General features: G+C 52.1%; 1 protein-coding gene across 1 annotated transcript in view; it reads right to left on the bottom strand.

The window, feature by feature from the left end:
- LOC107117705 (collagen alpha-1(XV) chain-like) overlaps positions 1 to 3429 on the bottom strand; it is a 149358-nt gene that overhangs the window by 21999 nt on the left and 123930 nt on the right. The gene's annotated exons all lie outside the window — the stretch shown is intronic.

The following is a 3429-nucleotide window of genomic DNA, read 5'->3' as shown; positions in this document are numbered from 1 at the left end:
GCAACCCTACCAATAGCTAGCAATCCAAAACAGTCCAGTGGAGCCTGAGCGGTGGGCGTTGCCTTCTGACACACTTAAGGTTGCCAAGTCCATCTTCCACCCCCAGCGGGGGACTTTGGGGGCGTTCCTGGAAGGGGTGGGGCATCCCCAACGTGATGACGTCACGTTGGGGACGTCTGCCGCCCCCGCCCCCACCCGGCCGTGCGCCGGATCTCCAGAAACAGCAGTTCCCTGCACTTAAAGTAGCCGGCAGCCGGCGTTTCCCCTTTAAGAGAAGCTGCGTTTCCCTTTTAAGAATGAAGCTAGTTTTTCCCTGCAAGCTTGCGGAGTTTGCGCTTGGGCTGAAACATGGGTTGCACACCCTTAAAGGGAGAGAGATGGGTGGCTGGGGGTGTTGGGGTGGGGCTTCCCTAGGGTGGGGGACCCCTGGCAAAACGGGGTGTTTGGCAACCCTAGACACACTTCCGGTGATGTCAGGGGGTGTGGCATATGCAAATAAGCGAATGAGTTATGCTAATGAGCTCCTGCACCTCTTTTCCTACGAAATGACCCCTGCACATGAGGCTATCCTTGAAGAGCCTTTGGAGGCTGCAGCTAGGGCAGAAGGCTGCAGCCAGACTGCTGGTCGAGGCCACCTATTGAGAGCAGGGGGACCCCAATACTATAGCAATTACACTGGCTCCCGATCCACTCCCGAGCCCAGTTCAAGGTGTTGGTGGCCTGGGACCAGGCTTGGGACCAGGGTATCTGAAGGACTGTCTTCTCCCACACATCCCTATACAGGAATTAAGATCATGGGGGGGTGGCATCCTGACTGTCCCAACAATCAAAGAAGCTTGTTTGGTGGGAACACCAGAGAGGGCCTTTTCAGTGGCAGCCCCACAATTCTCAAACAACATCCCCCGGGAAGTGCACCCGGCCTCCTCGCTTTCAGTCTTTAGGAGGCAGCTGGAAGTGGTTTTATTCAGGACTGCGTTTGGCCACCTTTACTAGCGGTCCTGAATAGTGATTTTAGATTTTGGTTTTTAGGTATTTATTTGATGTCTTTTATCTGTGCTGTCTGCCACCTAGAGCTCCGTCAAGAAGAAAGGTGGCAAATCAATGTTTTAAATAAATTAATCACAATGAACAGATGTGGAAGAGACGGTTATTATCACGGCAGCATTGCTTAGGCTCCCTCAGGAAACCCGCACCCTTTTGTGCCCAGGGATTTCCCTGGAAGGGCACGCCTGCGATCGTTCGCACAATTGCCTCTGTTTAATTGTGAAACGAGCACAGGTGTCACTCAGGACTCGGTCTGCTGTGAATCTTGGACCAGAGGGGCAAAAGGTAACAAGTCATGATGTGGCTGGTGTGCCACTCTAGCCCAAGGCGAGAACACCATGGGAGCAGTGTTCCCTCTAAGCTGAGTCGGTGTGAGCTAGCTCACAGTTTTTTAGCCTCTGGCTCACACATTTTTGTCTCAGCTCAGGAAGGAGGGCTCCAGAGCAAACTAATTTATGCAGTACCCAAAATGCTTGCTCACAACTTTAATGCCAGTACCTCACAAAGTAGAATTTTTGCTCAAACGACTCCACAGCTTAGAGGGAACATTGCATGGGAGACCATCTAAGGAAGCCGCCTTGCTCCGGGAGCAGAGTTGCCAACTCCACATCAGAAAGTTCCTGGAGATTTGGGGGCAGAGCCTACGGAGAGAAGCGTTTGGGAAGGGGGAAGGGCCTTGGGTGGGTATAATATTTCAGGGTTGGCAGCTCTAGGTTGGGAAATTCCTGGAGATTTCGGGAGCCTGCAGGAGGCAACGTTTGGGGAGGGGGAGGATCTTGAATGAGGTCTAATGCCACAGAGTCCACCTTCCCAAGCAGAGATTTTCTCCAGGTGGACTGATCTGGAGGTCAGTTGCAATAGTGAGAAATCTCCAGCCACCACCTGGTCGTTGGCAACCCTAGTATAATGTCACACAGCCCACCCTCCAAAGCGTTTGGAGATCAGTTGGAATTCTAGGAGATCTCCAGGCGCCACCAGGAGCCTGGCAACTCTACCCGGGAGGTCAAAGTGGGCCAGGTGGTCCCTGGTCCATATAAGATCTCCCGGGCCAGACACACCGAGATTTGTTCTCTGTAGGTCTTGAAACTGGGCTCTGTAACATAAATTCATCAAATCCGTCTTTCCAAATTAATGCAGAAGTCCCTGATGGCCTTGGTTCCATCGGCACAGAAATGATGGACATATACGGTAATCTACGGGGGCTGATGTTAATCGAAGGTGGGCCCATTAACATGTAGAACAGCAGTGGACATTTCATCGCACCCATGCTCTCTACTGTGCATATACTGTTTCCAATCATTCCTGTCCTTTCCCCCAACCGAGTCTCCAAGATAAAAGCAAAGCCACTAGAACGGGTCGCATTTTCCATTCTCAATAGTACAGATAAATTCAGAAGGGCAGAAGCAGCGCTTCCTGGGCACATTATTCCATTTACGATCTCGTTTTGAAATAAACAGGCGCAGAAGGCTTGGCCTTGATACACTGAGAACAAGTCGTTCTCTCTGGGCAAATCGTGACTGAAATGTTTCCTAGAGTTATTCAAGTGGTCTTGCGTTAATATCAGAAATAATTTCCTCCCAGAGTTGCAACGGAACTCCAGACGACAAAGGTCAGTTCCTTTGGAGAAAATGGCTGCTTCGGAGGGTGGGATCTACGGCGGGGGTCCCCAATGCAGTGCCCTGGTACCTGCCAACACCATTCCTGGCCCCTGCCAAGTGCTTTTTGAATGTGGGCAGGCCAGGTGGGGCACTCGCCCAGCAGAGCTTCTGACCGGCCACGCAGATTTTAACATCCTGCCAAACGGAAGCTGCTGCCTGGAATGTTGAAGAGTTGCTATTAGAGTCGTTGGCTATACAGAACCTGACAGTCTGTGGTCGGCTCCGCCTCCTGCGTCAGCCATCTTGCAGCTCCGCCCACCACCCCATGTCAGAATTCCAAAGGTGCCGGCGGGCTCAGAAAGGTTGGGGAGCCAACACCCCCTCTCAGCTGCGGAGTCTTGTGAGCAAAAACTCTACTTTCTGAGCCGCTGGCATTAAAGGTGTGAGCGGGCAACTTGGCTGCTGCAGAAATTACTTGGCTCTGGAGCCCTCCTTCCTGAGCTGAGGCAAACAGTGTGTGAGCCGGAGGCTAAAAAACTGAGCTAGCTCACACTAACTCGGCTTAGAGGGAACACTGTTAGCTCACGGTTTTTTAGCCTCCGGCTCACACAGTTTTGTCTTAGCTCAGGAAGGAGGGCTCCAGAGCAAACTAATTGATGCAGCAGCCAAATCACTCGCTCACAGCTTTAATACCAGTAGCTCACCAAGTAGAATTTTTGCTCACAAGACTCCACAGCTTAGAGGGAGCATTGTTGGGGACCACCCCGGGGACCCCCCCCACTCTACC

This window comes from Gekko japonicus, unplaced genomic scaffold, assembly GCF_001447785.1.
Source record: "Gekko japonicus isolate JY-2015 unplaced genomic scaffold, Gekko_japonicus_V1.1 scaffold2964, whole genome shotgun sequence".
Classification (NCBI taxonomy): domain Eukaryota; kingdom Metazoa; phylum Chordata; class Lepidosauria; order Squamata; family Gekkonidae; genus Gekko; species Gekko japonicus.
The sequence above is the reverse complement of the archived record's forward strand: the minus strand, read 5'-3'. Positions and strand labels throughout refer to the sequence as shown.